Source organism: Zea mays, chromosome 4 (genome assembly GCF_902167145.1).
Source record: "Zea mays cultivar B73 chromosome 4, Zm-B73-REFERENCE-NAM-5.0, whole genome shotgun sequence".
Lineage (NCBI taxonomy): Eukaryota > Viridiplantae > Streptophyta > Magnoliopsida > Poales > Poaceae > Zea > Zea mays.
In genome coordinates this window covers 85330384-85343715 of record NC_050099.1, presented here as the reverse complement: position 1 = coordinate 85343715, position 13332 = coordinate 85330384, and the positions used below count along the sequence as shown (strand labels likewise).

The following is a 13332-nucleotide window of genomic DNA, read 5'->3' as shown; positions in this document are numbered from 1 at the left end:
GGTAGAATGAACTTGCCTTCTTCGAAGTTCTCATGACACGAAGGTTCTATTTCTGGGAGGTCGAGCTCCTACCCTTCTTCCGGAGCTAGGGTTTCTAGGACGTCGATCACTGCTTCTTCTAGGAAAACAATCAACAAACAATACATCAACCAAAGACTTGCTATGAAAAGGTGTGTTATAATATTGTGATCATTATTTTATGCGACCTCTAATGTGCTTTTACTACTATTTGTGTATTTGTGCCAAAAATACATATATACATACATATGTATATAGAGAAAATAGAAATTAGAAAAAGAAAAGGAGTTTCTTGGCTAGTGGGCCTGGCGGGAGCAATTCGGGCCAGCTGGGCGAGGTGCGGTGCGAGCACAAGGCCTAGCTTGCCCACGGGGAAGGGAACAATGGGCGATTGCGTGAAGGGGCTAGGCCCACGTGTTAGAAGGAGGGGGAGGGAAACGGCGCTTAGCAGTTATTGATGGGGGGAGGGCGAACCGGCCGCCGGTGAGGTTCATGACGGTTCTCCGTCGTTGCTCTGGTTCCCGGGCAATGGGGAGGTGTGCTAGCACAAGGAGAGGTGGGTGATCATGGGGCCAGACTCAATTTGGCCGGAGGCAAGCTAGGGAGGGCCAGCCACGGTGGGGTGGAGGGTCACCGTGATGGTAATGCTGCTGACGAGGTGGTGGTGGTTGATTGGGGGTGAGGAGAGGTGCATTGTGGTCATGAGGAAGCAGTGAAGCTTGTGCGCTAGCTTGATTGAGCTCTGGACGGCTGGAGGAGGATATGGAGATCTCACCAAAGTTGGGGGAGGGTGGCCGCGTGGGCACAGATTGAGCTCAGGGAGGAGGGATGGTGAGTGGTGCGAGGTGAATAGGGGCTTTGGGCGGTCCTTTTATAGGCGGTCGGGGAGGGAGCTTGGTTGCCAGCTGGATGCCGGCAGGAAGTGAAAAAGGGTGGCGCACATGGGTGGCGATGTGATGCCATGACGGTGAAGGACGATGGTGGCGTGTAGGTACATGCGCACAGCGGGCGAGGGAAAAAACGGTGCCCAGCTCAACTGTGTCTATCAGCAAGGGGGAGGAGGATGGCGATCGATGGCAAGGGTGCGAGCACTTTGAGTTCCTGAGGAGGAGGGAGACGATGGTGCTGACAAGCGGGGCCGGGTTGGCGGAGAGGGAGAGGGCGAGGGGTGGGTCGGAGATGGGCCAGGGGGAGGACACGGGCGCGAGGAGGGGGCATTGGGCCTCCGAGCAGAATTCTATTTCCTTTTTTCTATTTCCTTTCTTCTCTCTCTCTTGTGTATATTTTCCTAGGTGTAAAATAAATCCCTACCATTTGCTAGTAACGTGAAAATAGTTATGCGCAATGTTTCTAACAATCATCATCCATGCATGAATATAGGTTTTCCAAAGATAGATGTGATGATGTTAGAGTTTTGGGATTATGCAATTAAGGTTTCTTCTACTAACCTCTTTTTTGAGAATCGGGATGTTACAAACTTACCCACTTAAAAGAATCTTTCCCTCGAGATTCAGGATGGGTCTGAGAAAAGATAAGAGTATTCCTTCCTCATTGAGTCCTCACTTTCCTAGGTTGCTTCTTCTTCACCTTCTTAGCCCCACTAAACATTATAGACCCTTACCTCTAAGTTCCGGGTTTTGTGAACGGCTAGGTCCAAGATTTTCAGTCGTTTTTCTCGAGACTGCAGATCTTCTGGATTGGCTATTCTATGATATGGGTTTCTAGCACTTATATGCGTTTTTGGAGCTGGAATACATGGAACACATTGTGGATGTCTGACATTGATTCCGGTAATTGGAGGTGAATTGTGTCCTTCTATCTAACGCTTTTCTTTGCAGAATGCCATGCAGTCTAAATTACAGTAATGGAGGAGCATTACTTGTTTCTGCTTCTTATATATACATCACATGCAGTCTAAATTACAGTAATGGAGGAGCATTACTTGTTTCTGCTTCTTATATATACATCACAGGAACGAGTTTCATACTACAATCAGAGTGAAATGTCTAAAAAAGGCTGAATTTAGCTTTTCTTGACAATCGTAGTCACTTAGTAACAAAAAATAGTGTGTGATCAAGATCTAACCATTTCCTTGCATTTGAAGCGTTTGCTAGGCACAAGAAACAATTTCTTCACGAACTTTGAAAAAAAAGCCAAATGGAAACAGCCATTACGAGTGTAATCAACAATATCCATAAAAATCTCATAAGCAGGACCTATAGAGCTACTCACTTTTGTAATAAATAGTTTATCAAGGTTAGAATTGGCTGCATGCTGAGCTGCAATTTGTGAACAGACCTGTGGGAAGAATAAAACATACAGTCAGACCTGGAGTATAGTAAAAATAAAGACGAGTACATGCAATTTTGATATGGGTGTAGCAATTTTGAGCTGCAATGTTTTCTGGGCATAGTTGGGCGTCCTCCTGCGTGCGGATAATTATGAAAGCTTTCAGGTTGATGGCTTCACATAGTACTCCGCAACACGACACCCATACATTATTCATGTCAGATGAGGAAGATGAGCACATAAACCTAAGAAACTATCAGCACAGCAAGTGTACCCTAATCCAGAAAACATTCTCTGCATGCTGACAAAGCTAAGTATTCATGAGATTGTACAAAAACATAAATCACACCACAAATACCAACATTATCACATGACCGTTGTCCAATGATGCTCAAATTGCGGCACTAGCAGCAACATGCATATGAGCAATTATGTTCAGAAACATAAATCACAACACAAATATCACCATAACAATAATGTTAAGAAACATAAATCACATCACAAATACCACCATAATCAGTCACATGACCATTGTCCAACGATGCTCAAATTGTAGCCCTAGCAGCAAAATGTCATATGGGCAATGATGTTCAGAAACATAATCTTTCAACAACTATAGAAACTGAACTATTACAATAGACGAGTTGATGATTAAACAGGCAGTGGTAACAGTAGCACAAAAGTTCATAGCTCTATAGCTTAGCTCCCTCCAAACGATCAGACATTTGGAAACCTAAAAATAATCCTTCATAGTAACTTCAGTATGTCTGCCTAAACTGTAAAGCACATACTGCAACTCTGAAAAGATAAAAGGAAAAACAAACATGAGTTACAAGTTCTGAACCCCGTGCATTATAGCTCTAGTTCTGATTCAGATTCGAGTTCTGATTTTGAATCTGGTTCGGATTACAGATCTGATATAATTGATTTTTAATCTGATATAGGTTCTAGTTTAAGTTCTGATTATGGTTCTGATTTGGATTCTTATGACCGATAAACCATGCTAAAAGTTCCAACCTATGTGCACGCCGATTTCTCAAGAATTCAAGAAATTTCAGACATTTAATCATCCTCATCTGCTCTGCGGTAAGAACCACCTGACCAGCTACAGGATCAAATCTCAAATCTTAAAGTGTCTTTTCTGACTTTTATTTAAGCATGTCTGTTTACTTGGGTCTTCTTTGGGATGATCATAGGTTGTGGTGTGGTTATAAAGGAGTGTTCTTTCAATCAGTACATTTGTCCTAACTTTGTGCTTTCAGGAAATGTCCTCAACAACTGATCCATCTATCTACAAAGTAGTAATTGTGGCAACATAAGCTTCAGGAAATTGCATAAAGATGGTTCTCATTTCATCCTTTTTAATAGACCACCTTAGATTATCATACTTCTTAAAAAACTATGATACTTGGTTGCTAACAGCAAAAATGCATGAATGTGAAACAATTCTCTACCATCATCAGGAAGAATTTTGTTAAAAAGATAATGTATCTCATTTGAAGGTGCACCAGAAAAGGTATCATCTTTAATAACAGCATGGGCAGACACATAATTACTCCTAATACCCTCAGCAAGCTATTTAGGGGTAAGATTTCTAAGAATTGTCACATCTTTAAACCTCACATCTCCAAGATAGCTTACTATGATATTGTTTGACACTGAAATTAAATAAACAAACATCACGCTCCTTATTTCCTCTTATCCCCCAAGCATTGTCCTGACAGTCTGCTTACTAATATTTGTTGCAATTTCATATGAAGCTACAACATCAGTCTCACCGGGTAAAACAATAAAACTTTATCCACATTTGTCATCCCAAATTCATTAACCATCACTCCTCCTGATTCTATGAAATCAGTAACAGATTCAGAACCTGCTGCTGATGGATCCGGGTATTTCTATTTTGCAGAGGATCTGAGCCTTTGTTCGGGATCTGAGCCTTTCTTTTGGGTATTTCTATTTTACAGCTGGTGCTGCAACAGATTCAGAACCTGCTGCTGATGGATCCGGGACCTAGTTCCCCGATGGACGTGGATCCGACTCATGGTGTTGTAACGCATTCTGCTCCTGCTACTCTTAATGGTAAGTATATGATGCCCTGTTTAGTAGCCAAGTTTTTCATAGTTTTTAGGTAATACTGTGGTATTAGAAAAAACTATGGCATTCATAGCCACAAGGTGTTTGGCAAGCTCCTTGAAAAACTTTGTATTAAAATTTTGGTATTCTCAAATTGTAGTATTCAAAACTTTGATTTGGAGTTTATATAACTATAGTATTGAATGAGTTTATTCCTGGTCAATAAGTTCAATGATGTTCAACTAGTTTTGTACAAATGCTCATCCTTTGATCATTGAAGCTATTTATATTGATCAAAAGTAGCATTCTTGTGCATGTACTTTTACTGATTCTGTGAATTAGAGAGGGTAAGATTAGAAGGGATTGTTTCTGTTTTGTCTTGTTGTGCATACATTTGTTGAGTTTTTTTGTGGCGTAGGGTGACTGTGTGAGATTCAGGCTGCTCCTGTCCCCTTCCCCTCAATATAAAATAATCTTTGTATCTTATAACTTTTTTGTGTATGCATCTGTCTGACGTACAATTTCTTTTGTTAACGGTCTCGCAACCAGTTTTACCTTGGATCTCCTACACTCGCTACATGCTGCTGCTCCCTGACGGCACTCTAGTTGAAAAAGATTATGATGATTCAATTTTTCTTAATAATTTCATAGAATCAGGAGGGTTGGTTCGTTAATTTAGGATGACAGATGTGGATGGAGTTTTTATAGTTTTGTCCGGTGAGACTGATATTGTATCTTCATATGAAATTGCAAAAAATATTAGTAAACAAACTGTTAGGACAATGCTTGAGAGGATAAGAGGAAATAAAGAGCGTGGTGTTTGCTAATATGATTTCAGTGCCAACAATATCAAAGTAAGCTCTCGGTGAGGTGAGGTGAGATTTATGAATGTGACAATTCTTAGAAATTTTACTCCTGAACAACTTGCTGAGGGCATTAAGAGTAATTATGTGTCTGGTCATACTATTATTAAAAATGATATCTACTCTGGTGCACCTCCAGCTAAGATATAGTATATTCTTAACAAAATTATTGTTAATGATGGTAGAACACAGTTATCATTTTGCAGATGAATGGATCAGTTGTTGAGAACATTTCCTGAAAACACAAAGTTAGTAAAATGTGTTGCTTGAAAGAACGCTCATCTATAACCACACCACAGTCTATGGTCATCACAAAGAAGACTCAAATAAACAGACATGCTTCAATAAAAGTCAGAAAAGGCACTTCAGGATTTGGAATTGCATCCAGTAGCTGGTCAGGTGGTTCTTACCGCAGATCAAATGAGGATGATTAAATGCCTGAAACTCCTCGAGTTCTTGAGAAATTGGGATGCACATAGGTTTGAGCCTTTAGCATGGTTTATTGGTCATCAGAATCAAAATCAGAACCCTAATCAGAACTCAAACCTAAACCCAAATCAGATTCAAAATCAACCAAATTAGATCTGAAATCCGAATCAGATTCAAAATCAGAACTCGAATCTGAATCAGAATCATCAGAACCAGAGCTAAATGCACGGGGTTAAGAACTTGTAACTCATATTTGTTTTCCTCTTATCTTGTCAGAGTTACAGCATATGCTTTACAGTTTAGTTATACATACTGAAGTTCATATGAAAGATTATTTTTAAGTTTCCAAATGTCTGATCATTTAAAGAAAGCTAAGCTATAGAGCTGTGAACTTTTATGCTACTGTTACCATTGTCTGTTTAATCATCAACTCGTTTATTGTAATAGTTTAATTTCTCTAGTTGTTGAAAGATTATGTTTCTGAACATCATTACTCATATGACATTTTGCTGCTAGAGCCGCAATTTGAGCATTATTAGACAATGGTCATGTGACTGATTATGGTGGTATTTGTGGTGTGATTTATGTTTCTTAACATCATTGCTATGGTGGTATTTTTGTTGTGATTTATGTTTCTAAACATTATTGCTCATATGGCATTTTGCTGCTAGTTTGTCATCAGCGAGTTCGGATACGTGAGAAAGATGTGGCTGGTCACCATTGACATGAGCACCAGGAGAGTGGAGTTTTGCTATGGTGGTATTTTTGTTGTGATTTATGTTTCTAAACATTATTGCTCATATGGCATTTTGCTGCTAGTTTGTCATCAGCGAGTTCGGATACGTGAGAAAGATGTGGCTGGTCACCATTGACATGAGCACCAGGAGAGTGGAGTCATTTTCTCTGTATACCAATGAGAGGGAGGATGCCATTGGAACCGAGGGCGCTTACTTGACCAAAGTAGGGTCCGGCTGTCCTATGCCCTTCCTGTACCTCTGCTAGGTAATATTGTTGCTGGCTTTTATCTATCACCTATCTAATTTTTTGCTGGTTGCACACGTATTGCTGCATGTATGCAAGTTCTTCACTTTAATCTTGTTAGCATTAGAATTTCACTACGGGGAGAGCATCTTATTTATCCAACCAGAACAGTAATGTATCATGCAGGCTACTTAGTGAAAGATAAGCAATAGGCTTATGAACGATAGAGTTAGGCCCTGTTTGTAGTCGCTTTTTAGGAACTCGATTCTCTGGGTAGCAGGCTTGTCTGATAATTTTGCTGTCCAGAGAATCTGCTGCCTCAATAAGCTGAGTTTTTTGCTATCCTGATTATAGCTGTAAAACGACCTGAATGCCCCTGAGCTGATAATAGCTCATAGCCAACAATTGTAATGTCTTTTGAGTTTGTTAAATAGAAATTGCTGTACAATAAAGATAGATAGGTCTAAAATATGATTACAGTATTATACAATTAAATATAAATCTACCGTGTGTATCGATCATGGACAAGTGCTGTCAATCTATCCATTGCAGAGCAGCAGCAAAAACAATGAACGGAGAGCTGCATTAGAAATACATAGATGTATGGAGGCCGGCACCTTGGAGGAGCTCGGTGTGGTCTTCGGGTTACCATAAATAAAGTAGTTGTATGTTTTGTATGCTGAGATTTTTTCTGTATCCAATCTTCTTCTACGTTTGAACTTCTAATTTTGGAAGACAATTTTCCTCATGGCCTTGTCACCAGACACCAGTAACATTTTTCTTCCGTTGTAACACTTGTACTGTCCTAAGCCAATTAAGTAACTTGACATCGATTTATAATCTTGTACAGGTTGGTGCACAAGTTGTGTACTCAAAATATGCAGGCACAGAATTGAAATTCAATGACGCCGACCATCTCATTTTGAAAGATGACATAATTGGTATTCTTGACAGTGATGATGTGAAGGATATGAAACCACTGAATGATCGCATTCTGATTAAGGTATGCTTATCAAGAAACAAGAATATTACTATCGTGACACTATCCAGATTAATTGGCTACTGTACTGCTCTGTTCATGTTATTTTAAGCAAGCCTTTTCCGACGCCACAATTTGTCTAGAAAATTCACACACAAGTTGCATATTCCATATACGGAAGGCTTCATCTCTAGTGACAACTTATATCAAGTTTAGAAAATTGTGTTTGGAGCAGAATAAACCATACAATACGACATATTCATCCACTAGAACAGAATAGGAAAGCCACACATCGGACAGGAGTCAAAAAGTTTTATTATGTCTTTGGCAGATGTTCTGTTTATTCACGATATGTCTAAATGTCTTCTGTCAAGTCTGGATACTAGAGCAAAGCATGTCCAGGAAGCTCCAATTTGTGCGTTCCTTAGCCGATGTGAACTCTTTGACTTGGCTCAGCTCACCACTGACCCATTCTGAGTGAAATCTTGTTTGGCACTTGTCTTACATTTGCACCAGATCGATTATGCACCGAGGAACGAGTTATCACCCATTCTATAGTAGGGATATTCAATTACAGTGAAATGTCATATACAAAAACCTTGTGATTGTACATGTACAACATTAGGTCTTGTTTAAATTAAATGTCACGATCCTGCTTGCCCCACGTCCACCAAAGGTCGACCGGGTTTATGATCGAGGTCTAGTTTGGTTTTCTCTCTAACAGTGACCTATTTGGTAGGATTTAATGATTCTGAGAGAAATTTTAAATTAATCTAATTCACCCTTCTTTCTTGGACATCTTAGTCCTTTCAGTCGTGTTCCTATCTCTTCTCTTAAGGTTAAGGATGAAGATAGATATTTATTAGGATATCATTTTGTGGTCTTTTTTCTTCGATTGACGAATAAATAAGAGATATAATCTGCTAAGTAAAATTTTATTCTTGTTTTTAGCATTGAGTTTATAAAGATTCATAAAAGTTAAACCACAAATTTATCAAATATCTTATTAAATGATATATATAAAATTCAGATATGGTTTCACCTTTTTGTTGTAGGGAGCAAATAATGTATAAAACAATTTATGTAGATAACATAAGAAAAGATCAATATAATACAATAAACTTAGTTATTATAATGTGCTTGACAATATAAAAAAGATCAACATCAAATTTTATATATATCTATTTTAAAATATTAAATTGATCCTAAAAATTGTGATATCCACTTACATCTCTCCTTCACTTTTATAGTTTTATGTAATTTACATTGATGTTTTTACATTTCTAGAATTGACACGATACAATATGGTTGGAACCTAGGGTATAAGACATTGTGCATAGAATAGAAATCACACTGGGGGTAAAATGGGCTAAATGATAGGCTTTAATTGTTATGACTTATGATTAGCCCAGTTAACTTTCTCTTGGGCATCTTAATCTTTTTAGAGGTATATTAATAACTTATGTCACAAGCTATGATACTTAACTGTTATGATTTTGCTCCCACTAATTTTGATGTTCTTTAAGAACATAATCCCCTGTACTTATTACGGTGTAATGTAGATAACTCATTTACTTAGAATCCAAATTCCTATCCTTAGCTAGATTGTACTTTTGTCTTGAGGTTATAGTCAAATATTCATCAATCGGTATTAGCCAGAATGATAAAAAATGAGGCATACGAGTTTCTAATAACAAGCTTTGTTAAACTAATTTAATAAAATATGCGTTGGCCAAAATAAAATGTACAACAACTTTCGCCAAAATTAGTGAAAACAAGTCATACTTTAATTAGATAAAAAATAGGCTAAAAGATAGAATTATGATCTACTTATTTCTTAAGTCTTATTTCCTTTATATTAAAGCCGGTCCAAAACTCAGCCTTTCAGCCTATCCATGTCGGCCCGAAAACATTCAGTCGTCCGATCGCGCATCTACGGTTCCACACAAGACCTCGCAGCCTTCTCGCGTCGTGCCGCGAAGCTTCTAGGAGCCCCACCCCCGCGCGGAGGTCCACTTCCTCTCTCGCCTGGGCGCGCCGTCGCGCGCACGCCCCACCCCTCGTAGCTTCAACCCCCGCCGCCAGCTCGGTAGGTAACCGCCCAACCCTCTCCCCCGGCGCCGGCTCGACAGGTCACACCCAACGCTCAGGGCCTCCCACCAGCTGACCAGCATCGCCCATGGGCGGTTCCAAACCAGTGGCCATCAGCGCGCCAGCTGCTGGGGATACCAGGAGGGGGGCACCGTCACCGTTCCTGTCGCCATTCAGTCAGGTCGTTGAGGACAAATCTAGCAACAAGGCAACGACCTAACCATCCAAAGCGTTTTTTTCCTTTTCTTTTTGTCGTCGGCGTCGACAATGAAGAGTAACAGCAACTGCTAGAGCCCCAGTGGCCAGTGCCATCCTCTTCCCCCTCGTCGTTGCCGCCGCCACGAATCCCATCCCCCTCCCCCACAAACGCCGTCGTTGTGCCCATGTCGACCATCCTCCGCCTGCACGCGCCGTCTCCTGCAGCGGAGCGCTGGCTCTCCTCCAGCTGCCCTGAACCACGGGCTCAGAACCGCGTCACCACTCGACGCGTCTTGGTCTCTCGCCCGTCCGTATGGTCACAACAATAGGTTTTTGCAGTTCCGTCTACCTCACCATGTCTACCTCACCATGCAGTCACAGCAGCAGGCTCCAGCAGCTTCACCAGATTGGTCGCCCACTTGTCTGCGCTTATTTGTTTGTGTTCTCTCCCTGAAGACCTCATCATGCAGTCACAACAGGTGCTAGCTACAGTGGTTGCAAGCCTGGATTGCTAGCTACTACTCCAGCTTGTTGCATCCCACTTTCACTCCCTCTGCTAGTTAACAAGTGGCAGCATTACACGCGGTTGAGTTGGGCAGCAGCAGCATGCAAACGAGGCGAAGGCGACACGCTTTTTTGTCGGCGTGCCGTGGCGCTGCTCCAGTGCTCCGTGTCGTGCGTGTCCCTGCGTGAGGCATTACATAGAGAGCAGTCATATATAGTTTCTTCAGAACTACTCTAGCTGAACAGTTAATTGCACTTCTTCCTATCGCTGACGAGTTGTTGTATGAGCTGGCACACTCTTGCTGGTTTTCCTGTCTTGATTTGATTTGCGCGCAGCAGGTTTCCGTCAGATCAGACTGACGGCCGGTGAAGAATATGAAACCGCGTTTCAAAGTTCGCACTTGTTTCATTTGATGATATTCTCGTTTGATGCTAGTTTGGAAACTCAAATCCTCTAGAGAAACTCAAATCCTACATTTGATTTCGGAAGTTTTGTGGATTGTCTTACTGTTGTCTTCAGCCAATTCCCTCTGGACAAGTTTCCTGACAACAACACTCGCAGCAAGGACTGATGCTGGTTGTACCGCACCGTGTCGACCACCCGTGACGGGGGTGCACTCCTGTTCACCAATGTCGCCCACAACGACAAGGTTGGCTATGGGGCACTCAAGGCTGGTGTTGGCTTCACTATCAGGTGCCACTACCTCATGTTATGCAACATCACGGAGCCGAACATGGTCGGGGGTGTGTGGGAAGAGGACTACACGGTCACCTCCAATGAGCTTTGGTCTGCCAACCCCGGGCGCCTACCGCAAGCTTCCTAGGAGCGAGTCAGCAATTTCGCTCGTTTTCCTGGTATCCAGACTTTCATAGTAGGTCTCGTAGCCAATATCCCTACCAAACAATCCAAAATGGATGACATTCTCATGTTCCCCCAAGTCGACATGGACAGGCCACATGTAGTGCACTTTGTCATCAGCGAGTTCGGTTACGTGAGAAAGAAGATGTGGCTGGTCACCATTGACATGAGCACCAGGAGAGTGGAGTCATTTTCTCAGTATACCAATGGGAGGGAGGATGTCATTGGAACCGAGGGCGCTTACTTGACCAATGTAAGGTCCAGCTATCCCATGCCCTTCCTCCCCTCTCAGTCTTCCAAGTACCTCTGTTAGGTAATATTGCTGCTGGATTTTATCTATCACCTAACTAAATTTTTGCTGGTTGCACACGTATTTGCGGCATGTATGCAAGTTCTTCACTTTAATCTTGTTAGCATTAGCATTTCACTACTGGGAGAGCAGCCTATTTATCCAACCAGAACAGTAATGTATCCTTCAGGCTACTTAGTGAAAGATAAGCAATAGGCTTATGAACGATAGAGTAGTGAAGGTAAGCAGTAGGCCCATGAACAATGGATTGTCAATACTTTTTTTCATATGCATTTGGAATTTGGAGATTATTACCGGTGCCTGCTTTTGGCAATTCTTTCCTGAGTAAATATAGCACAAGTACTTTCTCTTATTTGTAGAAGCAAGCTTGATTTGAACATCATTTGTCTAGATCATTTTTGTCACACTATTTGCCTATTGCAGGAAGAGGAAAGATTCTGAGCTGCCAACTTCATCGGACTTGTTAATTATGTTTATGTCTTCCTGGCCAACCATTTTGCTTTCTTCTAAATATCAGATATTTCCACAAGAAATGCTTCGGTCAGGAAAACTGGATGAGCTATTTACTAAGTTGTGGCTTCTGTTCTTATTAATATGCTGTATGAACTCTGGATAAGTTGTGCAGATACTTACCATTAAGAGCAGCAGGAGCTGAATGCGTTACAGCAACCAGGTCCCGGATCCATCGCAGCAGCAGGTTCCGAATCCGTTGCAGCACCAGCTACAAAATAGGAATACCCAAAAGAAAGGCTCAGATCCAGAACAGAATAGGAATACCCAATCCCATATAGACTGTGTAGCGAAAGAGTACACATGCAGAGGAGCGTACCAGAGCAAAGTTTTCAGATCGGCGATTAGCCTCTGATCGCCAGAAGGGTGATCAGCCGACTAATTACGATTAGTCGACGATCAGCCCGATTAATCGCTCTGCGCTCCCGAGGCGGCCTCCGTGCGCACTGCGCAGGTTCTTCGCGGCCGCCAGGACATGGCTTCAGGCTTTGAACTGCCGGTGGACAAACAGGCAACAACCACACGCCCATGGACATGGCTTCAGGCTTTGAACACTAGCACTAGCAGCCTAGCACTCGACTCCAATCCAAGTATCCTAACACCTGTAGAGATGAACGGGACTGGGGACGGGGGATAAGAGATGGACTGGTGCCCTGGTGGAGCCGTGGAGACTGAGAAGGGAATCGTACTTGCATGCTGGCGCCGCCGCGTCGGGGATGGAGGGGCCGAGTTGGACGATGTCACCGGTAGCGCGCCGCCGTCGCTAGGGTTCCTCAGTGGCGGCTCTATTCTTCACGGAGACTTTTGGGATTATGAAACGCCACGGATGTGGCTTCGACGAAACGGAGGCGTTGGCGAGGGTTTCGACAACATGAAAAACCAGGAGAAAGACTCCACTCTAAAATAGACTGACAATCAATATTAGCCGTTGAGAGAACGAATAACCATCCTCCGTCCGCGCGCTCCCATCTCCTTCCCTTCTCCCGTCTCCTTCCCTTCTCTCTCGCCGGCGTGGGACGTGAAGCTCCCGTCTCCTTCCCTTCTCTCTCGCCGGCGTGGGACGTAAAGGGTCCCAGCAGCGACTTCAGCAGGGCCACGCCGCCGGCCTCGGCGATGGCCTTGGTGACGGACTAGTGGGCGGCGGCGAGGGTGCGCAGCTCCCGCAGCGCCGCGACGCGGGCCTGGCCCTCGAGGGGCTGCCGCCTGGGCACCGCCGTGCCGCGGA

General features: G+C 42.6%; 1 protein-coding gene across 10 annotated transcripts in view; it reads right to left on the bottom strand.

The window, feature by feature from the left end:
* The window catches only part of LOC111591354 (uncharacterized), a 24415-nt gene extending 11083 nt beyond the window's left edge, over window positions 1-13332 (bottom strand). Inside the window, exons 1-5 of one of the 10 annotated variants that reach the window (XR_004857776.1) lie at window positions 12797-13320; window positions 12427-12727; window positions 12231-12318; window positions 2251-2316; window positions 2104-2157 (exon numbers count right to left, since the gene is read on the bottom strand). The gene's annotated coding sequence lies outside the window, so the exon portion shown is untranslated. The other 9 variants (XR_004857773.1, XR_004857772.1, XR_004857771.1 and 6 more) reach the window with 9 other exon arrangements.